We start from the raw sequence: 24,756 nt of genomic DNA, 5'->3' as shown, positions 1-24,756 counted from the left end.
ACTGATTTCAGTCCTTTTGGTCAATCAGATCATTCACCAGCAGTAGCCTAATTTGCTGTTCTAAACCAAAGGCAAGTTATATCACTAGTAAAGTGGAGATGAACATGTGGCTTGCAGTTCTTCTGTTGCTCATGTGCGGCTCTTTAACCTTTCAACAAGAATTGGTGGTAGTCTAGCTCTCTGGCTGGTATGGGAAGCAACAACTAACTTAAAAAAATGGGGATAAAGATTGCTTAAATTAATGTGCGTAGCATTAAATCCACTACGCGATGTGTTTCAACCTTGGATTACCTCGCCAAGGTCAAAGCCGACCTACTGTTTCAACAGGAGTGTGGAATACTACACCTCAGCACCTGCAGGCAACGGTTGCGATGGTGGTCACACGGGCCATCGATCTGGTCAGGTGGTAATGATTGCCGTTCCTCCGGCCTGGGTATTCTGCTGCGGGGAGGTAACTTCGCCATCTCCGAAGTTAAGGAGGTGGTGGGCGGTCGCCTCCTCATAGCAGATGTAATATACAACAATGCTCCGCTCTGGTTGATCAACGTGTACGCCTCGGTTCAATGCAGCAAGTGGCTGACCGTCTTCCAGCAACTCCCACTGCTGCTGGCGACATCTAGGCCAGTCATCCTAGGCGGTGACTTCAACTGCATCATCGATGCAGCTGGACGATCCGGCAGAGATGACAGCAAACTGGACGCTACGTCCAGATTCCTAATAGAAATAGTAAAAGATGTCAAACTGCACGACGTTTTCAGCAAACCTGCAGACGGAGCGCAGCATAGATACACATGGTCAAGAACGGACAGGTCTGCCCGTTCCAGGATTGACTTCCTGTTTGTGTCCCGTGCTGTCACGGTCAGATCCACCGATGTCAAGCCGGTGTCCGTCTCCGACCAGTGCCTCTTACTGGCCGACTGTCACTTACAGGGGGTTGGCAGGGGGACGTGGAAGCTCAATGCTACACTGCTAACCCCAGAGAACGTTGAGGAACTCAAAAGGGATTACAAAGGTTGGAGGACCGTGAAACCCCTCTTTGAGTCTCCAGTTCACTGGTGGGAGGTGATCAAGGAGAACATCAAGAGGTTCTTTATCTTCAAAGGTGTTCAGAGGGCGAGAGAGACACAGAGAAATGTCCCGACTCCCGAGAAGTATGCAAAATCTGCTCTGGTTGCAGACGATGGGGATCGAGGTCAAGGAGGACCTCCATGAGGTGAAGAGCCAGCAGGCCTCGCTCTTTGCCACGGAGGCCTCCAAGATCATCTTCTGGTCCAGAGTCCGCTCCGTTGAGCAGGATGAGACGTGCTTACGTTACTTCTTCCAAAAGGTACACACAGAGAGCTCTGTTATCAGCAGCCTGAAGGAAGAGGATGGCTCGGTAACGTCTTCGCAGTCTGACATACTAAGGATCAGCAAATCCTTTTATGCTGGGCTGTATGGTGCGAAGCCCACAGACAGCAGAGCCTCCCACTCCTTCCTGTCATCTATCACAGAGGTCTTAGATGACAGCATGAGGGAGAGACCGGACATGCCGCTAACTCTGGATGAGCTGACAAAGGCCGTCAAGTCCTTCGAGACGAGTAAAAGTCCCAGAAGTGATGGCTTGCCAGTTGAGTTGTATTCGGCCCTGTGGGACTGGGTCGGCCCGGACCTGCTGGAAGTGTACGAGAGTATGCTCCTGGCCGGCAGCATGTCAGAATCCATGAGGATCCATCATCACCCTCATCTACAAGCGGAAGGGGGAAGAGGGCAGAAATTAGAAATTGGCGGCCCATCTCACTGCTTAATGTTGACTACAAGATTCTGTCAAAAGTCATAGCCAGTCGAGTCAAGTCTGCTCTGGAGTTGGTGATTCACCGTGATCAAATCTGTACTATACCCGGCAGGAAGATCTCTGATTGAACCGTGCTACTCTGGGATACGATCGCCTATGTACGGGACAGGAGGGTGGACACCTGCCTCATCAGCCTGAACCAGGAGAAGGCTTTTGACAGGATATCGCACACCTACATGATGGACGTGCTCTCCAAAATGGGGTTTGGGGAGAGAATCTGCAATTGGATCAAACTGCTCTACACAAACATCAGTAGCGCAGACTCAATCAATGGGTAGGAATCAGAAAGTTTCCCGATCCAATCTGGAGTCAGACAAGGCTGTCCTCTCTCCCCTGTCTTGTTTGTTTGTTGCATTGAACCCTTTGCTGAGTCTATTAGGAAGGATGCGAGCATAAGAGGGGTGACAATCCCAGGCAGTGGAGGCACTCAGGTTAAAGCCTCCCTGTACATGGCTGACGTCACCGTCTTCTGCTCGGATCTGCTGTCTGTGCGCTGACTGATGAGCATCTGCGACCAGTTCGAACTGGCCTCGGGAGCCAAAGTTAACCACGGCAAGAATGAGGCCATGTTCTTTGGGAACTGGGCTGACTGATCCTTTGTCCCCTTCACCATTAGGTCAGACTACCTGAAGGTGCTGGGGATATGGTTTGGAAGGGCCGGGTCGTGCACCAAAACCTGGAAGGAGTGAGTAGCCAGGGTACAACATAAGCTGAGCATGTGGGAGCAGCGATCTCTCTCCATTGTGGGTAAGAACCTGGTCATCAGGTGCGAGGCGCTCATGTTGTTGCTGTACATGGGGCAGGTCTGGCCCATACCCCACTCCTGCGCTGTGACGGTCACTCGAATCATTTTCTGCTTCATCTGGGAATCCAAAATGGACCAGGTCCAGAGGGACACGATGTTCAAACCTCTGGATAAGGGCGGGAAAAATGCATCCAACGTCGCCCTCATCCTGATGACTACCTTCGTGTGCGGCTGCATCAAGCTGTGTGTAGACCTCCAGTACGCAAACTCCAAGTGTCACTACGTGCTGAGGTTCTATCTGTCCCCGGTGTTGCGAAGGATGGGTCTGGTTACATTGCCGCGGAACGCTCCATCCAGTTGGATTGTGCCAATACCACCTATCCTTCGTGGAAAAGTTTCAGCGGAAAAACACCTTTGACCACCAATCCATCAGGCAGTGGTCTGCACGGAATGTCCTCAAGGCCCTACGGGAATAAGAGACGGTAGATCCTGTCGGATGGTTCCCCGAGCAGACTGCCAAAGTCATTTGGCGGAATGCCTCATCGCCAGAACTTTCAAACGAGCACCAAGATGTAGCTTGGCTGGTGGCGAGAAGAGCCCTCCCCATCAGATCCTTCCTGCACGCCCGGAGTCTCACCCCCTCCGCACAATGCCCTTGAGGTGGCTGTGGTGGGGAAGAGACAGTTGCCCACCTCCTTCTGGAATGTGTCGTTGCAAAGCAGGTGTGGAAAGAGATGCAGTGGTTTTTGTCGCAGTTCATCCCAAGCAGCTCTGTAACACAGGGGTCCATGCTCTACGGGCTGTTCCCAGGGACACACACCAAGATAAACATCAACTCTGCTGGAGGACTATCAATTCGGTGAAAGACGCCCTTTGGTCTGCCCGAAACCTGCTGGTCTTCCAGTGCAAAGATTTGTCCACGACCGAATGTTGCAGACTGGCACATTCCAAGGTCCAGGACTTGGTGCTGAGGGACACACTAAAGCTTGGGGCAGCCGCAGCAAAGGCTCAACGGGGAAAGACCACTGTGTAAGGTTCCCCCACCAAGCTGAACTGAGGGGCTGGATCCATGGAAAACCAGTCAAACTGTATTGGGAAAATTTTTGTTTGCTGTAAAACGTATATGGCATGAAAAATGAAATGGAAGGGTTGTGAGGCAACTCACTCCTGTATTGAAGGAAACTGACCTCCATTGCACTGTTTGTATTTTTTGATTTGGTGCTGTTTGGAACTGTTTTGTAATGTGTTTTTTTTTTAACAGATTTTTATGAATAAAGTATATTTTGGAAATAAAGAAAAGGCTCTCTGGCTGACATTGAACGGCTGCAGCTGGCACGTTCATAATATAGCAGGCGTCGGAAATGCCATTTTTTCTGAAAGTAGCTTTCATCGGAGTGGAGCTGGTGCAGGACCAGCATTTACAAATATAACGGGAGCAGAACTGGCATTTTCTGCAGAGCAGACAGTGGAGCCAAGGCAGCATCAGACAGTAAGCAAAGTCATGATTGAAGCCTGGTGACTTCACTATGAGTCAAATTAAAGATAACTGCAGCCTCAAAAGTTGCTGATAATCAATTGAGGGGTTTCAGGCTTCAAAAATATTGAAACTTTGATCTGTTGAACTGGATTTTCAGGGACTGGGGTCATGAACTTCTGGAAGTATGGTATAAAAGTGGGTTGTCCTCAGAACAGGGGTGAGTGGAGGTGACAAATGGTGTGAAATGCAAGTTGGGCTACCTGGGTAGAGTGCTGAATTTTAGAATGCTGGATACTCGTGAGAAGCGTCCAAGCATCAAGAGCACTGCCCTTTGTCTGATTTCAAAGTCCAATCATATTCAATTTGTGCACAATTCCATTTTCTACCCCACTTCTTCACCATGTCAGATGAAGTACAGTGTTATTTTGACTGACTGTGCTTTATGTGCTTCTGAGTAAAATGCACAGTTCATGAAAAGAAACAAAACACTTAGAATATTGTGTGCAATTATGGTCGCCACACTACCAGAAGGACGTGGAGGCTTTGGAGAGGGTACAGAGGAGGTTTACCAGGATGTTGCCTGGCCTGGAGGGCATTAGCTATGAGGAGAGGTTGGATAAACTCGGATTGTTTTCACTGGAACGACGGAGGTGGAGGGGCGACATGATAGAGGTTTACAAAGTTATGAGCGGCATGGACAGAGTGGATAGTCAGAAGCTTTTTCCCAGGGTGGAAGAGTCAGTTACTAGGGGACATAGGTTTAAGGTGCGAGGGGCAAAGTTTAGAGGGGATGTGCGAGACAAGTTCTTTACACAGAGGGTGGTGAGTGCCTGGAACTTGCTGCTGGGGGAGGTGGTGGAAGCAGGTACGATAGCGACGTTTAAGAGGCATCTTGACAAATACATGATTAGGATGGGAATAGAGGGTTACGGTCCCCGGAAGTGCAGAAGGTTTTAGTTTCGGCAGGCATCAAGATCGGCGCAGGCTTGGAGGGCCGAATGGCCTGTTCCTGCGCTGTACTGTTCTTTGTGCATCAAAAATGTAATTGATTTGTGTGTCTGACTGCAGGTACATTTTTGTTGCAATTAGAAAGAATATCAGAGTACACCAGTATTAATACCAATCATACTGTCTCTTCACTATCAGTAATGATTGAATTTTGTTTCTTTTTTAATCTTGTTAGTTGCTTTGATTACTACAGTTCCAAATAAAATGACTGGAATTTTGCAACCACAATTGTATTTAAGGAACAAATATGCCACAGGTTTTAATGAAACTATCGACATACATAATAGTATATTTTAATTTATGGCACTTTTATTGTAATGGATTTTATTGATGGATGGTTAAGTTGTCAGCAGCTTTCATGAATATCAGTAAATGGTTCGACATCTGAATAGCCAAGAGAAGCAGAGATCTACTTTTGCATCAGGCTCCCAGGAACTGACCTGTAACGAGACAGGTGAGGAACGGGTTGCAGCTCTTTCTCCGATTAAAATATAAAATCTGACTCATGGCCTTTGCAGGGGTTGGTCATCAGGCATTAGTGCATTATTTTGGTATCCACTACTTGGATTCAGAATTAACCCACATAACAAAAAAAAACCACTTGCATTTCTATTATATGCCATTTTCTAAAGTAAAACAAAATCATTTATAAAGCACACAAAGTACTTTTTCAGGTATACAGTATGCATTTTTTGTACAAAAACAGGACATCGTTTTGCTTGGAAAATTAAGGTACATTTTAGTTGCAGAAGTGCAAATAACACCAGAGGCACTAAGGTATCTGCTCTCCATTTATCAGATAGCATGTAGTACAGGACTCCTATTATGATCATCATGCTACCTAAACCAAGACACAGGTTGGAGAGACAAAGGAACAGCTAAATTGAGGGTGCGATAGCACATCTGTTTAAAAATTGAAGAGTTTGAATAGAAAATAAACAGGCTCCTGGAAAATGCCTAACATCCCTTACATTTTGTTGATTAAAAAGAGATGGACACCTGCTCCCAGCTATTTACTGTATAACCAGCTGCTAGGATTCACAACCCAACAAACCAAGCCTTTTTTGAGGTGTGAAAGTTTAATTGGAGGAAATTCGAGAGCACAGATCCACATCCTAATTCGGGCAATATGCTTTTTTAAAATGTTAATTTGAATACCATATAATGCTGTGTAATAGAATTTTCTACATATGCAACTTTCAAAACAATGTGAAAATATATCAGAATCATTAAAATGAGCAGATAAGCCACGAGTCATAGAGTAGCACTTGACTTGCCCTTTTGGGTTCAGGGGAATTTATGAGTGGCATAAGAAGTCAGATACAAATTTCCAATGTTTATATTCATTCCGTTTAATAGCTCCTCCTACACCACCCCCATCCTATCCAGCCTAATCTAAAATATAGAACTTACAAATTGCTGTGCTATACACCATTTATTTTCAAACTTGGGTGTGAGGTCATCAAATCTTTGCGCCCACCAACAATGTTTCTGTATTTTGTGTGATATGAGCATGCAATACAGAGGAGATTTATCAGAATGACAGCAGGGATGATTGACTTCAATTATGTGGAGAGACTAGAGAAGCTGGGACTGCTCTGCTTCAAGCAGAGAAGGTTAAGGGCTCCAATATTATGGCATGGCATGGCATGGCATGGCGGGGCGGTGCGTTGATATGAGTAAATGAGATGAAACTGCTTCCACCGGCAGGTGGGGCAGTAACCAAAGGGCACAGATTTAAGTGGCAAGAAGCAGGGGAGATATAAAGAGCATTTTTCTCCACTGCAGGTTGATATGATTTGAAAAGTACTGCCTGAAAGGGTGGCGGAAGCAGAGTCAATGGTAACTTTCAGAAAGGAACTGGATACATACTTGAAAGAGAAAAGCTTGTCAGGCTATGGGGAAAGAGCAGGGGAGTGGGACTTACTGGATAGCTCCTTCAAGAAGCTGACATCAGTGTGACTGGCCTCCTCTTGTGCTCCAACACTGTGATCTGTTGTTGCATATAAATAAGAAACAAAGACACAATTTTTTGAAGCAGGGCAATTGGAGGTAACCTTTTTGCAAGTTTGAACAAAGCGGTCCTGGAAAGATACCAGTACTGGAAGAGTTTCCCGAGAGGATCCTCCACATTAAAATGTTTGACAATCATTGCTGTCCAGACCTGAACATCCGTTCATGGTTCTTTTTTTTCCTGAATACTAAACATATGACGTCCTCCTCCTTTGGAAAATCCCCCTAAAAAGTACAGTTAACTGAACAAATTCCCGGAGAGACAGAGAATATCTTCTCACGTTAATCTGCCCCCACTCCAGTATTTGCAAAACAAAACTGGCCCTGTCCACCATAGGAACCAAAACTACATAACAATTACTGAACATTTTACTCGGAAACCGTTCAACGGCTTCACACGAAGCCCCGCTATCAAGTGGGGGCTAAACCAGATACAAAATTACAATATATTTTAAAAGAACATCGTAAAACGCCAAATGATTATCAACCTAATTTGGATCCGATAAAAACATGAAGCATTGTAATCATTTTAAATACAAAGTATCTCACTTATTAGAAAAGTTAAAATCAGATTTATTTTTAAAAAGCATTAAAGTTGAGAACGTCTGATTTAGGCCTCACTGGTTAAACCCTCCAGTTCAGTAAAATGTAAAGCGTCTCCTTTAAAGAATACACAAATGCATGAAGCTCGCCTTTTATTCTGAGGCCAGAGAATGGGTGAAGAAGAGTAATTGGAAATGCAACACTTACTGTCTCGGTGTTTGTGACACTTCGCACCTTGCTCTGGCTAAGAACCGGTTTGAGAGTTAATGCGGTAAAATGTCACAAAAAAGCGAAGTGGCGGCCGCTTCGGGGATCATGCTGCTTATTTGTCACTCTATTTCCTGCTTTTCGAGCCACTGCTGCTGCTTCACTTTGCTCAAAACAAAACTCAGGCAGAGTGGGAGACGCAGAAGCGCAGGACAGAGAGACAGACATTTGCTGCAACTTCACCCTCCTGTCGCTTCTCCCCTGGTCAAATTGTTGCTTGCTTCCTTCTTTCCTCCCTCCCCTCACACACACCCCCCCCACAAAGTTTACAATCAAACCGGGGAGGGGGGGAGAAACCGATTCGCCTTCACCCGGAACTAGTCTACAGAACAGCAAACGGCTCAGTGGTTGGTGTCTGTCTCGCTTCCAGTTCTGAAACCATGTGTGAAGCACATCCCCTTAACATCCTCACCCAGCAGATGTCAGAGTAGCGAAATGACAACAACTGGAAACAGCAAACTAAAACGAACATGTACAGTGACACAGCACTCAGCACACACACACCACTGTGAGTATGAATACAATAGATGCAGCAACAAAAAACGATTACCGAGGCAGTTTACAGAACTTGGGCAATCATAATGAAGTTTAGCGAGTGTGCGTTGTGTTTTATTTCCCTATTTTAATCTCCAGTTCAAAAATAAAAATGACTTGTATCTTTTTTTTAAATTTGTCCTCGGAATGTAGTCGACAGTGGAAGGCTCATCCCTAGTTCTTCTGAGAAGGTGACAGTGGATCTACTTATTGAACCCTGCAATTCTTGTGGTGCTCCAATAAAAGGCGTTAGGTAGGGAATTCCAGGATAGTGGGCAACGATATATGTCAACGTCAGGACGGTGCTTGATCTGGACAAAAACTTGGAGGTAATGATGCTCATAAAACACTGTTCCTGTCGGTGGAGACATCGGAAGGGAAGCAGGTGCTGTCAAAGTAAATCTCGGTGAGTTGCTGCAATCCACCCTATAGATTGTACTCACTGCAGTACGACAGTAACGGAGATGGTGAATCTCGAACAAAAACAAGAAATGCTGGAATCACTCAGCAGGTCTGGCAGCATCTGAAATAAAAGCAAAATACTGCGGATGCTGGAAATCTGAATCTCGAGTTGCCCTTCTAAGGATGGGCAATAAATGTTGGCTTTGCTAGATGCACCCACATGCCAAGAAGGGAAACAAAAAGAATAGAATCTGGGAAGAGTGCATTAATTCAGTGAACAGTTTTGTCTACGATGGGGTTGAACTTCTTGAATGTTGTTGCAATTGCACCCATAGGCAAGAGGTAAATATTCCATCACACTCCCGGCATAAGCCTTGCAGATGGTGGCTGGCTTTGCGGGGTAAAGAAGTGAACTACTTGTCACAGAAGATCCAGCCTCTGCCCTGCTCTTGTAGCCATACTGTTGGTGTAGTTGGTCTAGTTCAGTTTCCAGTGGTGACTGGTGACCTCCAACATGCTGACGGTGGTAGACTAGGTGATTAATGTGCAGTTGAAGGCCAAAGGGAGATGGCTGGGTATTTTATTGTTTAAGATGGTCATTACATAGCACCTATATACTATGGTGGATGTTAGTATAGCAAGTCAATTGATAGAATAGTACAGCGCAGAAGAAGGTTATTCAGCTCACTGAGTCTGCGCCGGCTCTTTCAAGTCCTACTCCCCCGCTCATTCCCCATATCCTTGAAATTTTTTCTCCCTCAAGTATTTATCTAATTCCCTTTTGAAGGCTACCACTAAATCTGTATCCCAAATACTAACCACTCATTGTGTAATAAATTAAAAGCAAAATACTGCGGATGCTGGAAATCTGAAACAAAAACAAGAAATGCTGGATTCACTCAGCGGGTCTGGCAGCATCTGTGGAAAGAGAAGCAGAGTTAACGTTTCGGGTCAGTGACCCTTCTTCGGAACTGACAAATATTAGAAAAGTCACAGATTATAAACAAGTGAGGTGGGGGTTGGGCAAGAGATAACAAAGGAGAAGGTGCAGATTGGACCAGGCCACATAGCTGACCAAAAGGTCACGGAGCAAAGGCAAACAATATGTTAATGGTGTTTTGAAAGACAAAGCATTAGTACAGATTAGGTGTGAATATACTGAATATAGAACATCAGCAAGTGCAAACCTGAAGAAAAACAACCTGAAAAAAACAGTGGGTAAGCAAACTGAACAAACTAAGATGAAATGAAATAAATGCAAAAAATGTAAAAAGGAATGCAAAAAAAAAAGGAAGAAAAAATAACTAAAAATGACTAAAAATGAAAGTAAAGTGGGGGGCTGTCATGCTCTGAAATTATTGAACTCAATGTTCAGTCCGGCAGGCTGTAGTGTGCCTAATCGGTAGATGAGATGCTGTTCCTCGAGCTTGCGTTGATGTTCACTGGAACACTGCAGCAATCCCAGGACAGAGATGTGAGCATGAGAGCAGGGGGGAGTGTTGAAATGGCAAGCAACCGGAAGCTCAGGGTCCTGCTTGCGGACTGAGCGGAGATGTTCCGCAAAGCGGTCACCCAGTCTGCGCTTGGTCTCCCCAATGTAGAGGAGACCACACTGTGAGCAGCGAATACAGTATACTACATTGAAAGAAGTACAAGTAAATCGCTGCTTCACCTGAAAGGAGTGTTTGGGGCCTGGGATACTGAGGAGAGAGGAGGTAAATGGGCAGGTATTACACCTCCTGCGATTGCAAGGGAAGGTGCCCTGGGACGGGGACGAGGTGGTGGGGGTAATGGAGGAGTGGACCAGGGTGTCGCGGAGGGAACGATCCCTTCGGAATGCTGACAGGGGAAGGGAGGGGAAGATGCGACTGGTAGTGGCATCACGCTGGAGGTGGCGAAAATGGCGGAGGATGATCCTTTGGATATGGAGGCTGGTGGGATGAAAAGTGAGGACAAGGGGAACCCTGTCACGGTTCTGGGAGGGAGGGGAAGGGGTGAGGGTAGAGGTGCGGGGAATGGGTCGGACACGGTTGAGGGCCCTGTCAACCACAGTGGGGGGAAATCCTCGGTTGAGGAAAAAGGAGGTCATATCAGAAGCACCGTCATGGAAGGTAGCATCATCAGAGCAGATGCGTCGGAGACGGAGAAACTGGGAGAATGGAATGGAGTCCTTACAGGAGGTAGGGTGTGAAGAAGTGTAGTCGAGGTAGCTGTGGGAGTCAGTGGGCTTATAATGGATATTGGTAGACAACCTATCCCCAGAGATGGAGACAGAGAAGTCGAGGAAGGGAAGGGAAGTGTCAGAGATGGACCATGTAAAGGTGAGAGAAGGGTGGACATTGGAAGCAAAGTTGATAAAGTTTTCTAGTTCGGGGCGGGAGCAGGAAACGGCACCGATACAGTCATCAATGTACCGGAAAAAGAGTTGGGGGAGGGGGCCTGAGTAGGACTGGAACAAAGAATGCTCGACATATCCCACAAAAAGACAGGCATAACTAGGACCCATGCGGGTACCCATAGCGACACCTTTTACTTGAAGGAAGTGCGTGGAGTTGAAGGAGAAGTTGTTCAATGTGAGAACAAGTTCATTGTGTAATAAAGATTGTTTAGTTTAGTTTAGAGATACAGCACTGAAACAGGCCCTTCAGCCCACTGAGTCTGTGCCGACCATCAACCACCCATTTATACTAATCATACACTAATCCCATATTCCTACCACATCCCCACCTGTCCCTATATTTCCCTTCCACCCACCTATACTAGGGACAATTTATAATGGCCAATTTACCATACAACCTGCAAGTCTTTTTGGCTGTGGGAGGAAACCAGAGCACCCGGAGAAAACCCACGCAGACACAGGGAGAACTTGCAAACTCCACACAGGCAGTACCCAGAATTGAACCCGGGTCGCTGGAGTTGTGAGGCTGCGGTGCTAACCACTGCGCCACTGTGCCGCCCTCTTCACATTCCCTCTGGTTCTTTTGACAATCATCTTAAGTCTGTGCCGTCTGGTTATCAACCCTTCCGCTAGTGGAAACAGTTTCTCTTGACTTATTATTCTCAACCCTTCATGATTTTAAACACCTCTATCAATCTCTTAACCTTCTCTGCTCTAAGGAAAACAACCCCAGCTTCTCCAGTCTATGCATATAACTGTAATCCCTCAATCCTGGAACCATTCCAGTAAATCTGTTCTGTACCATCTCCAAAGCATTCACGTCTTCCCTAAACTGTGGTGCCCAGAATTAATTGGACAGAAATAGTGGGCTAGGGCAGAACTAGTGTTTTATATACATTTAGCATAACTTCCTGGTTTTTGTGCTCTGTTTACAAAGACCAGGTTCCCATGTGCTTTATTAACTGCTTTGTTAACCTGTCCTGTCACCTGTAAATATTTGTGTCCACATCTCCAGGTCTATTTGTTCTTGCACCCCTTCAAAATTAGCATGTATTGTCTCTCCTCATTCTTCCTACCAAAATGTATCACCTCACACTTGTATGAACATATGAATTGGGAACAGGAATAGGCCATTCAGCTCCTCGAGCCTGCTCCGCCATTCAACAAGATCGTGGCTGCTCTGATTGTAACCTCAACTCCACATTCCTGCTGATCCCTGATATCCTTTCACCCCCTTGCTTATCAAGAATCTATCTACCTCTGCCTTAAAAATATTCAAAGACCTTGTTTCCACTGCCTTTTGAGGAAGAGAGTTCTAAAACCTCACAATCCTCTGAGAGAAAACATTTCTCCTCATCTCTGTCTTAAAAGAGCGACCCCTTATTTTTAAACAGTGACCCTTAGTTCTACATTCTCCCACAAGAGGAAATATCTTTTCCACATCCATCATGTCAAGACCCCTCAGGATCTTATATGTTTCAACCCAGTTACATCTTACTCTTCTAAAATTCTGTGGATACAAGCCTAGCCTGTGCAACCTTTCCCCATAAGACAACCCACCCATTCCAGGTGTTAGTCTAGTAAACCTTCTCTGAACTGCTTCCAACGCATTTACATCCTTCCTTAAATAAGGAGATTCAACAGTGTACACAGTACTCTCGATGTGGTCTCACCAATGCCCTGCATAGCTGAAGCATAACCTTCCTACTGTTGTATTCAATTCCCCTTGCAATAAACTATAATATTCTATTAGCTTTCCTAATTAAATGCTGTACCTGCATACTAACCTTTTGTGATTCATGCACTAGGACACCCAGATCCTTCTGCATCTCAGAGCTCTGCAATCTGTCACCATTTAGATAATACGCTTCTTTTTTGTTCTTCCTGCCAAAATGGACAATTTCACATTTTCCCACATTATATTCCATTTGCCAGATCCTTGCCAACTCACTTAACTATCTCTATCCCTTTGTAGCCTCCTTCTGTCCTCACCACAACTTACTTTCCTACCTACCTTTGTGTCATCAGCAAATTTAGCAACCATACCTTCGGTCCCTTCATCTAAGTCATTTCTATAAATTGTAAAATGTTGAGGCCCCAGCGCTGATCCCTGTGGCACACCACTCGTGACATCTTGCCAACTGGAAAATGACCCATTTATGCCTAGTCTCTGTTTCCTGTTAGCTAGCCAGTCTTCTATCCATGCCAATACTTTACCCCCTACACCATGAGTTTTTATTTTCCGCAATAACCTTTGATGTGGCACCTTATCAAATGCCTTTTGGAAATCTAAGTACAATACATCCACCAGTTCCCCTTTATCCACGTTACTTCTTCAAAGAACTCCAATAAATTGGTTAGACGTGATTTTCCTTTTAGAAAAGCATGTTGACTCGCCTGATTACTTGAATTTTTCTAAGTGCCCTGCTATAACATCTTTAATAATAGCTGCTAATATTTTCCCTATGACAGATGTTAAGCTAACTGGCCCGTAGTTTCCTGCCTTATGTCTCCCTCCCTTTTTGAATAAAGGAGTTACATTGGCTATTTTCCAAAATAATGGAGACTTCCCGAATCTAGGGAATTTTGGAAAATTAAAACCAACGCATCAACTACCTCAACTAGCCATTCTTTTAAGATCCTAGGATGAAGTCCATCAGGACCTAGGGACTTGTCAGCCCGCATTTCCAACAATTTGCTCAGTACAACTTCCCTGGTGCTTGTAATTTCTTGAGTTCCCCCCTCTCTTCCATTTTCTGATTTATAGCTATTTCTGGGATGTTACTTGTATCCTTTATAGTGAAGACCAATGCAAAATATCTGTTCAATTCATCTGCCATCTCCTTATTTTCCATTATTAATTCCCCAGACTCACTTTCTATAGAACCAACGCTCACTTTGTTTATTTTTTTCTTTTAAAATAGCTATAGAAACTCTTGCTATCTGTTTTTATATTTCCAGCTAGCTTTCTCTCATACTCTAATTTTTCCCTCCTTATTAATCTTTTAGTCATTCTTTGCTGTTTTTTTATATTCTGCGCAATCTTCTGATCTGCCACCCATCTTTGCGCAATTATATGATTTTTCTTTGCGTTTGATACTATTATCATGCAGGCCCCCCACCTGCCAAGAATGAGGCACATTAATTTTGCCACATGGACATTAAACTTAAATTTTTGCTGGGAAGAAAAGACGGCCTATCATAGAGAATTGCCAGGCCCCTCGCTGGAAAGACATTTTTGCATACTAGCAGACATGTTGGAACAAAGGAACCAGTCCCTACTCCCCCAATACACAGAAGACGTGGTCAGACCAGTTTATTCACATGACTAACTGGCTGTTGCAGGAATTTGAATTTGCCACAGCGTTTTGATCTGAGACAGAAAGCTCTCTGCTCCTGGACTGAGAAAATCGCTTTCCTGTCTGCTCTCATTTCTCTCACCAGCTTCGGAATCCATTGAAGATATATGAACCCTGAGAGAGAATAGTCTCCTACAGTGAACAAGGTTTAAGAAGAATACTGGGCTCCAATGAAAAGCAAGATCTACTTACAAGCAAGGACTACAGCAAGCTCGAAGCACAGTAACAAAAACCCTCTTCAGAGATTGCCTCAAACCTCTCTACTATTTTTCTTCTGCTCTTTTCTGTCTCTATTTGCATGTGTGTATCACGTATGCATGCCAGCGTGGGGCATGGCGTGTATCTGTAGGCGTTAAACAAATTAGAGTTCAAGTTTAAGTTTTAATAAATTTCACTTTTCTTCTTTAAACCTAAGAAAGCCTGTTTGTGCTCATTTCTTTGCCTTATAATTAGAAGGTGGTGAACAAGGATTCACCAAGGGAGAGCTAAAACACATTGTGTTTGAAAATTAAACCCTGTTACAGTAAGACCAGATGAAGCTGAAAGGGAACCCCGAGACACCTTTCTCACCTGGTCGTAATACTATCTTTAACTTTTTTAGTTAACTATGGATGGTGGGTCCTCCTCTTGGAATTTTTCTTTCTCATGGAATGTATCTATTCTGTGTATTCTTAAATGTCTGCCACTACACCTTTATTCACCTATCACGTAACCTAATTTGTCAGTTCATTTTAGCTAGCTCTGCTTTTATGCCCTCATAATTGCCCTTATTTAAGTTTTAAATACTAGTCTTAGACCCACTCTTCTCTCCCTCAAATTAAATGTAAAATTCAATCATATTATAATTGCTGCTGCCTAGGGACGCCTTCACTATGAGGTCATTAATTAATCCTATTTCATTGCACAATACCAGGTCTAGTATAGCCTGCTCTTTCATTGGCTCCAGAATATGCTGTTCTAAGAAACTATCCCGAAACCATTCTATGAACTCCTCATCTAGGCTACCTTTGCCCATCTGATTTTTCCAGTCTATATATAGATTAAATTCCCCCATGATTATCGCCGTGCTTTTCTGACAAGTTCCCATTATTTCTTCCTTTATACCCCATCCTACCATGTGGTTACTGTTAGGGGGGTGCTGTACACCACTGCCACAGGTGACTTCTTGTCTTTATCATTTCTCATCTTTACCCAAACCGCTTCTACATTCTGACTTCCTAGACTTAGGTCATCCCTCTGTATTGTGCTAATACCATCATTAATTAACAGAGCCACCCCTCCACCTTTTTCTAGCTCCCTGTCCTTCCTAAATGTCGTGTACCCTTCATTATTCATGTCCCAATCTATGTCATCCTGAAGCCATGTCTCTGTAATGGCTATCAGATCATACTTATTTATTTCTATTGCGCTGTCAGTTCATCTGTTTTGTTTGGAATGCTATGTACATTCAGATACTGAGCCTTTAGTTTTGTCCGCATATTATTTTTGTAACTTCTAGCCTTATCTGCTGATTTACTCTTAGATTTGTACTCTCTGTCCCTTCCTGTCACAGTATGTTTATCATTTCCCATATTAATACCTTTTTCTCTTGCCTTGTCTCTACTCTTTGATTTACCACATCTTCCCAAATATGATCCCTCACCCCCACTAGTTAGTGTAAAACCTTCTCTAATTCCCCAGGTATGCGGCTCACTAGAACAATGAACCCAGCATGGTTGAGGTGTAGACCGTCTCAATGGTACAGCCCCCATTCTCCCCAGTACTGGTGCCAGTGCCCCGTGAACTGGAACCTACTTCTACCACACCAGTCTTTGAGCCATGCATTAATTTCTCTAATCCTATTTGCCCTATGCCAATTTGCTCGTGGCTCAGGTAATAATCCAGCGATTATTGCCTTTGAGGTTCTATGTTTTAATTTAAACCCTAGCTGCTCATAATCCCTCAGCAGAACCTCATTCCTAGTTCTACCTATGTCATTGGTACCTACATGGACCACGACCTCTGGATCCTCCCCTCCTGACTGCAAGTTCCTCTCTCGCCCAGAGCAGATGTCCCGAGCCCTGGCATTGGGCAGGCAACACAGTCGTCTGGACTCTCGCTCTCAGCTGCAGAGCACTGCCATTAAACTGCAGTTGCCGTCTCTCCTTTTTGGAACAGAGGTATAACATTTGCACTTTCCAGTCCTTTGGCACTCCCCCTGTATCAAAGAAGAATTGGAAGATTGTAGCCAGCGCCTCCTCAACATACACAAAATCAACAGAGATTCAGATGTAAGAGGCCTTCCCACTCATTTCAGGCAGAATTTTAACTGTCAGTGGGATGGGTTCGGGGGCAGGAGAGGGGGATTAAATGGCCAAAAAATGCTGCCGTGTCAGAAACCAACATGATCCCGCCCACTTCCGGGTTTTAGTGGAATGCAGCCATAGGCAAGCAGGAACCACTACCCCGCACCCCACCCCCCGCCCCCCCCCCCCCCCCCCAACCCCGTGGAGCTGTCGAGTCAGTGATTTAAATATAAAAACAAGCAATTAATTGTAGCTTTAACTTAGGATTCTGGCTAGTGCTTGGGTTTGTTGAGCTAGGTGGAACTTGCCAGGGTCAGCAAGGCGAGAGCACAGCGGGAACTCATTGATCAATTAAACTGACAGGCAGGAAAAACTTTGAACAATGAAACTACGTAGCTGCTGCCCTGCCTGTGGGAAAGGCTTGTTCTCACAGCACTTGTTTTGAGAGCCTGATTTCATTGCTTCATAGGTAATTTACAATTTTTTGGAAGTCATTTCACTTACCGTTGACTTTACTCACCTTGATCTTATCTTCCCTGCAGTCAGTCTTCAATGCAGCATGGTAGCAGCTTTTGCAGCTATAGTATGGATCTCTGATGAGAAACAAGAGGAGTAGCCACATCAATGCCAGCAGCACCAGGAGCCACAGCAACAACAGGAGCTACACCAACAGCGGCAGCAACAACACCAAAAACAGCTGCCCCACCTGCACCTGTGCAGGGGCAGACTCGGTCATCGGGTCAAAAGGCAGCATGTATGGCTCTGTCTGGGAGTGGGGTTGAGGGCTGCAAGGGATGAGAAGTGGAAGCACCTTGAGAAGAATCCCCACTGCTATCTGCACTTTCTTTATCTTCCCTCTCATGGCCCACCTGCAGCCCCCTCTAGTCAAGAACTGGAGAGCTCCTTCAGTGGCATGTTGAGCCACTAAGCTAAGGCTTTCCTCCATCATCTGTAAAGTGACAGACTGACTGTGTAGACCATTGGTCTGAACCAGTGTGCACTTGGTGGCCTGCTGCATCTGATTCTCTATGCAGGTGGCCACTCTTTCCATGGAGATGGACATCATCACAAATGCCTGAGACATATGGAACTCATGCTGGCGTTCTCTCTCATTCTTCCTCCAAGGTGTGCAAATTTCCTTCCAAGCCACATACCATCCTGACGTGGAACTATATCGCTATTCCTTCACTGTCGCTGGGTCAAAATCCAGGAACGGTCTTCCTAGCAGCACTGTGGACATACCTACCTCACATGGACTACAGCGGTTCAAGAAGGTGGCTCACCAGCACATTCTCAAGGGCAATTAGGGGTGGGCAATAAATGCTGTCCTGGCCAGCGACGCCCACATCCAATGAACAAATTTTTTAAAAAACATGAATTATTGCTGACATGGGGAAAAGGTTCAAACTCTACATTGTGCACATAATGACACTTCAGTTAGTGGTGATATCAATTCAGCATGTTATGTGCCAGATGGTAGTGTGATATTTAATGCTGTCACCAAGTATGTGGGAAATCACCATCTCGCCATCGCCTATACCAAGTGATTGTGCAACCCTGCTGATCTCCAATGCTTATTCCTCCGCAGCAGTTAATGTGGATACCACTACAGGTCCACCCCCCAGTCTCTGTCTCTGCTGCTCGTTGAAGTTGTGTGCTTTCTTCTGCAATGAGAGAAAACAAAGAGTTAGGAGTGAGAGGTGGAACGTGTGGAAAGGATGGAATGACAACACTTGTGGAGGGTGACTGATGTCAAGGCAGCATTTGACCAAATATGGCATCAAGGAGCCCTAGCAAAACTGGAGTCAATAGGAATCAAGGGGAAAACTCGCCACTGGTTGGAGTCATACCTAGAGCAAAGCAAGATGGTTGTGGTTGTTGGTCAGTCCCAAGACACCACTACAATAGTTCCTCAGAGTAGTGTCCTAGGCTTAACTATCTTCAGCTTCTTCATCAATGACCTTCCCTCTCCATCGTAAGGTCAGAAGTGTGGATGTTGGCTGATGATTGCACAATATTCAGCACCATTCGCGACTCCTCAGATACTGAAGCAGCCCATGTTCATATGCAGCAAGACCTGGACAGCATCCAGGCTTGGGTTGCTAAGTGGCAAGTAACATTCGTGCTACACAAGTGCCAGGCAATGACCATCTCAAACAAGACAGAATCTAACCATCCCCCCTTGACATTCAATGGTATTAACGTCACTGAATCCTCCATTATCAACATCCTGGGGGTTACCATTGACCAGAAACTGAACTGGACTAGCCACATAAATACTGTGGCTACAAGAGCAGGTCAGAGGCTGGGAATTCTGCTGTGAGTAAGTCACCTCCTGTCTCCCCAGTGCCTGTCCATCATCTACAAGGCACAAGTCAGGAGTGTGATATCATATTCTCCACTTGCCTGGATGGGTGCAGCTCCAACAACACTCAAGAAGATCGACACCATCCAGGACAAAACAGCCCGCTTGATTGGCACCCCATCCACAAACATTCACTCCCTCCACCACCAACAGACAGTTGCCGCAGTGTTTACCATTTACAAGATGCACTGCAGCAACTCACCAAGGCTCCTTCGACACACCTTCCAAACCCATGTCCTCTACCACCTAGAAGGTCAAGGGCAGCAGATGCATGGGAGCATCACCACTTGCAAGTTCCTCACCAAGCCATACACCATCCTGACTGGGAACTATCTCACCGTTCCTTCACTGTCGCTGGGTCGAGATGCTGGAACCCCCTTCCTAACAGCACTGTGGGTGTACCTACCTCACATGGACTGCAGTGGTTCAAGAAGGCAGCTCACCACCACCTTCTCATGGGCAATAAATGCTGGCCTAGCCAGCGATGCCCACATTCCCCAAACGAATAAAAAAAACTGTGAGGAATGGGTGTGAGATGTCAATAAAACGAGTGTGAGTGTTGGCTGTTCAGATGGGGATGTGAGGATCGACCTGGAGAGAGGAATGAGTGGAGCTGCAAAGTGTGTTGTTCTGAGGAGCGCTGTGCAGGAGATGGTGCATAGTGGTAATGTCACTAAGCTGGTAATCCAGAGGCACAGGCTAATGTCCTGGGGACACGGGCTCAATCCCACAATGGCAGCTGGTGGAATTTAAATTATTAATTAATTTTAAAAATAATTAATTTTAAAAAATTGCGATTGAAAGCTAGTCTCAGTAATGGTGCTGTGAAACTATCACCAATTGTTGTAAAAAACCCACCTGGTTCACTAATGTCCTTTAGGGAAGGAAATCTGCTGTCCTTACCTGGTCTAGCCTACATGTGTCTCCAGACTCACAGCAATGTGGCTGACTCTTAACTAACTTCTGAAATGACCTCGCAAGCCACTCAGTTGGAAATGGCAATTAGGGATGGGAAACAGATGCTGTCCTTGCCAGTGACGCCAACAGCCCATGAAAGAATAAAAAAAGTATGCTGTGGAAGACAGAGTATGGGCATTGATCCCTGAAAGTGTCATGCCACTCATTTTCCTGCCCACATTTGATCATTATACCTCTGGCAGCATTGCATCCAGCTGCAAGTGATCACACTCCTGCTGCTCACTACTTTTGATGCCTCCAGCCACACTGTTTGATTTGGGTGCCTGGCCTCTTCCTCCCATCAGCAGGAAACAGGACTTCTCTTATAGCCCTCACCGTCTTTAGCATCACTTACAGGGAAGAGTCAGGGAACCAGGGTCCTTCCCATGTCTTCCTGCCATTATTTTTCTTCCTGCAGCCTTCAGAAACAATGCATGATCAGCCATTCGGACCCTTTTCGGGGTCGCTTTCAATCGATTACCTAATGGAAGATATGCCAGGTATAGATCGTCATCATGCCCACATTCTGTGATTTGTTGCGAAACCCAGAAACGGGATACTAATACAGTGGCTGAGTTAAAGAGCCATGGCAAAGCTGAAACAAACGGGTTCCCGACATGTTAGCAGCTCCACGCCCACCCCCCCCTCCCCCCCCCCCCCCCCCACTACAAGTGGGTCTGTTGAAATAAAATTCCGCCTTTTGTCTCATTCTTTCAAGAATATCAACTCAACTGTCTTCCTATTATTGCTGTTATTTTTTTCATTCATTCATGGGATGTGGGCGTCACTGGCTAGGCCAGCATTTATTGCCCAAGCCTAATTGCCCTTGAGAAGGTGGTGGTGAGCTGCCTTCTTGAACCGCTGCAGTCCATGTGGGGTAGGTACACCCATAGTGCTGTTAGGAAGGGAGTTCCAACATTTTGACCCAGCGACAGCGAAAGAATGGCGCTATAGTTCTAAGTCAGGATGGTGTGTGACTTGGAGGGGAACTTGCAGGTGGTGGTGTTCCCATGCATTTGCTGCCCTTGTCCTTCTAGTTGGTAGAGGTCGCAGGTTTGGAAGGTGCTGTCTAAGGAGCCTTGGTGCGTTGCTGCAGTGCATCTTGTAGATGGTACACACTGCTGCCACTGTGCGTTGGTGGTGGAGGGAGTGAATGTTTGTAGATAGGGTGCCAATCAAGCTGGCTGTTTTGTCCTGGATGGTGTCGAGCTTCTTGAGTGTTGTTGGAGCTGCACCTATCCAGGCAAGTGGAGAGTATTCCATCACACTCCTGACTTGTGCCTTGTAGATGGTGGACAGGCTTTGGGGAGTCAGGAGATGAGTTATTCGCCGCAGGATTCCTAGCCTCTGACCTGCTCTTGTAGCCATGGTATTTATATGGCTACTCCAGTTCAGTTTCTGGTCAATGGTAGCCCCCAGGATGTTGATAGTGGGGGATTCAGTGATGGTAATGGCATTGAATGTCAAGGGGAGATGGTTAGATTCTCTCTTGTTGGAGATGGTCATTGCCTGGCACTTATGTGGCACGAATGTTACTTGCCACTTATCAGCCCAAGCCTGGATATTGTCCAGGTCTTGCTGCATTTCTACACAAAAGCTGTTCGTGCAGAAAACGTTAATGAAAACTGGCTTCAGCTGTTGAGCACCTGTGTGGAAAGAACTACTTTCTGATCTCTATTTGAACAGTAGCCTATGTTTACAAAGCATTTTTAACTTGAAGTACTCCAGATTCTCTTAGTTTCTATAGATCACCATCTTATATAACTCCATAAGGTACCCTTTGAGGCAACTATTCTTGAGGCTGAAGAGCTACAGTTTTACAAACCAATATTCCTAATGCTTCCCTCTGACGTAGGATAAGTCTCCTTACTATCCTCTGCATCACCTCTAAATTTTGAATCACACTTTAGGTTATGGGAACCAGAGGAATACGTAGAATTCTAGATGCTGCTTATCCAAGGCACTGTACAGTTCAGCATGACCTCTTGGAATTTGAACTCAACAAAATTGGCAGTGTAACCCAACACCCTATTTGAAGGCTGTTAACTTTGGAAACTGTAATAGACCAAAATGGAAAGGGTATAATTATGGCAGCCACCGAGATCCTGCTGTTAATTTGATGCGTTGGATTTGAATTTGCAAGTCTAGCACTGCTATGGTCTCTATATAAGATTACTGGGCATCTTGGAGTTGTGAGAAATGTTAATTTTTTTTGTTAAACATGATGAAATAGTCTTTAGGTCACAATGTTTTGAAATAGCTAATCAATGTCTAATTAATGTTTGGTAATAGTGTGCAGGAGTTGCGGGGGCTAATATCTGAGCAGATGGCCAGTGTATGGGAAATGGATAAGGAAGCGAAATTTCTGAGAACAGACAGGAGAATGTATAAATAAATACATGTGGTAAGTGCTGAGGTTAACAGAACAAGAAGGGCCTGTAGACTTGGAAATTAAGAGAGTCCGAAGAATGAATAGTCGAGATGGAAAAACTGTGCTGTGTGATAACATTTGCTGATGCCAATTGCACGAACACAAGTGTGTTAACAGCATAAGGGCTCCATCTGGCCAGACAAATTAATAAGGTTCATGTAAAGTCTGGGAAACAAAGGAGAGTTACCATTACTTAGCAAGGAAGGGAAAGGGTAAATAGTTGGAGGTCCTGTTTTCAGTCAGTGAGCTGTGTTGAATTCTCCACAGAGAGAAAGAAATGTCAGCTCATTAGAATCCTGTAAGTTAGGTTTGCTCCATGTGGCATGTTCTCGCAATTTTATGGTCAGTTCTCCATGTTTTGCTGGAACATTTGGAATTTCTATTAAATAAAAACTGAATTGATCAGTATAGCCTGAACATAAATTATATTTAGCAGCACAATACTAAGTTGGCTTACACATCTTATACTGTTTAGACACGGTGAGGAATGAATCAAAGGAATATCCTGATCTAACAGTTGGTACAAAAATGAAGGTCTTGTTTCTTTGTAACACCTACAGGTCTCTCTCAGCTCTTCCACCCTCCCACCTCAGAGTCATGAATCTCTTATTTTTGCATTTGTCTGCATTGAACGTCATTTGCAAATGGATCAATCCAGTGGATCCCTATCAAACTCTCTTGCTGTAAGATCATCTGAGTCCAGAGTTCCCTCCTCCCCTCAAACTTGGCAGCATCTGAAAATTTTGCAATCTGGCACTGGGACTGTATGTTCTAGTTGAAAACAGGATGGTTTTGAAGGCAGATCCATGGGCACCTCACCCAGTATGTGATAAGTTGAAAATGGAGTGTTTATTAAAGATAAGAAATTCCATGCCGATGTTATTTCAGCATATAATCAGTGAAAAATGGGAAAGAAGCAGTTTATACCACTTTTCAGCCCAAACGTCAATCTCCCTAGATTCCTGTATGTTTTGCTCTTCCTGTGATATAACTGCTGAGTCCTGAGTGAGCTCACTTATGTATATTATAAGAAGGGCTAGTGGCAAAGCAGCTCCCAGTTGATTGCTCTTATGCTTGAAATGCATCAGGGCAAATTAGAAGAAGAATTATTAGTTGCAGTGTTGGCAGGATGAGCTGAGACAGATGAAGTGAAGAGCTGATGGGCCTGAAAAGTGCAGAGAGTTTAAATTATGATTTTCTTTTTCAGTTGTGAATTACTTTTTGCAGTGATTTTTTTGATGGCATTCTCCTTATCCAGACTTGCTTTCACGAGGTCACTATAAGATTTCTATCCACTGCCAACAACAACAACTTGCATTTCTATGGCATATTTAACCGAGTAAAATGTCTCAAGGTGCTGAACAAGAGCGATATTGATTAAAAACATTTCTTTAAAACACTGAACCACACAAGGAGGTATCAGGACAATGACCAAAAACTTGATAGAAGAGGTAGGTTGCAGGGAGCAACTTCAAGAAGGTGAGGGACGTAAAGAGCTAGGGAGGTTTAGGGATGAAATTCCAGAGCTTAGGGCCAGGGGAGCAGAAAGTACGATTGCCAGTGGTGAAGTGATTAAAATCAGGAATGCACAAGAGGCCAGAATTGGAAGAGTGCAGAGATCTCAAAGGCTTTTAGGGCTGGAGGAGGCTACTGAAATAGGGAGAGGTGAAGCCATGGAAGGAGTTGAAAACAAGGATTAGGATTTTAACACTGAGGTGTTGTTGCACCGGGTGCCAGAGAAGGTCAGCAAAGCACAGGGGCGATGGGTGAAGAACATTCGGAACAAGTTACAGGTTGTAAAGTTTTGGATGAGTACAAGTTTATATAGGGTGGAAGATGGGAGGTCAGCCAGGAGAGCATTGAAATAATCGTCCAAGGTAATAAAGGGTTTCAGCAGCAGATGAGCTGAGACAGGGTTAGACTCGAGTGATGCTACGGAGATGGAAGTAGGCTATTTTGCTGATGACGCGGAAATGTGTTTGGAAGTTCACCTCAGGATCAAATATAACATCGAGGTCTTATTCAGCTTAACACAGTATCTAGGGATGAAAACGGGTCAGGCAATGGAGTTTGTGGCGGGAACCAAAGACAATGGCTTCAGTCTTCCCAGTATTTAGTTTGAGGAAATTTCTGTTCAT

The 24,756-nt window shown here is 44.9% G+C and overlaps 1 protein-coding gene across 3 annotated transcripts in view; it reads right to left on the bottom strand.

Annotated features, from left to right (window-relative positions):
• Positions 1–8,285, bottom strand: part of LOC137369457 (tyrosine-protein kinase JAK2-like) — a 289,126-nt gene extending 280,841 nt beyond the window's left edge. For all 3 annotated transcript variants that reach the window (XM_068030695.1, XM_068030694.1, XM_068030697.1), the window contains exon 1: positions 7,828–8,285. The gene's annotated coding sequence lies outside the window, so the exon portion shown is untranslated. The remainder of the gene's footprint in view (positions 1–7,827) is intronic.
• Positions 8,286–24,756: the final 16,471 nt, after the last annotated feature.

The sequence above is a fragment of the Heterodontus francisci genome, chromosome 4 (assembly GCF_036365525.1).
Source record: "Heterodontus francisci isolate sHetFra1 chromosome 4, sHetFra1.hap1, whole genome shotgun sequence".
Taxonomy (NCBI): Eukaryota; Metazoa; Chordata; class Chondrichthyes; order Heterodontiformes; family Heterodontidae; genus Heterodontus; species Heterodontus francisci.
This window is presented reverse-complemented; position numbering and strand designations above follow the sequence as displayed.